The sequence below is a fragment of the Octopus bimaculoides genome, chromosome 6 (assembly GCF_001194135.2).
Source record: "Octopus bimaculoides isolate UCB-OBI-ISO-001 chromosome 6, ASM119413v2, whole genome shotgun sequence".
NCBI lineage: Eukaryota > Metazoa > Mollusca > Cephalopoda > Octopoda > Octopodidae > Octopus > Octopus bimaculoides.
This window is the reverse complement of record NC_068986.1, coordinates 93,488,837-93,489,118: the sequence shown is the minus strand read 5'-3', so window position 1 is coordinate 93,489,118 and position 282 is coordinate 93,488,837. Positions and strand designations below refer to the sequence as shown.

The window sequence follows — 282 nt, the reverse complement described above, 5'->3', positions numbered from 1 at the left end:
CCACTACTCCTGCTCATGGAAAGAGATGCACATATTGTCAGCCGCTCAGGGAGATGTCCAACTGATTTAGATCAAGCAACTGACAAGCAAATCTGAGATAATGAGCAGAATATTTGCTGTAGTCCATCTTTTACAAGACAAAACATGTACATGAAGACACTACCAATCAGTTAAGATCCTGAAACACGATCAACTATTTTCATCATCATCATCATCATCGTCATCATCATCATCATCATCATCATCAACAACATTATTATTATTATTATTATTATTATTATT

The 282-nt window shown here is 34.8% G+C and overlaps 1 protein-coding gene across 1 annotated transcript in view; it reads right to left on the bottom strand.

Moving 5' to 3' along the window:
- The window catches only part of LOC106876344 (UNC93-like protein), a 62,236-nt gene that overhangs the window by 31,696 nt on the left and 30,258 nt on the right, over positions 1 to 282 (bottom strand). The window lies entirely within an intron of this gene.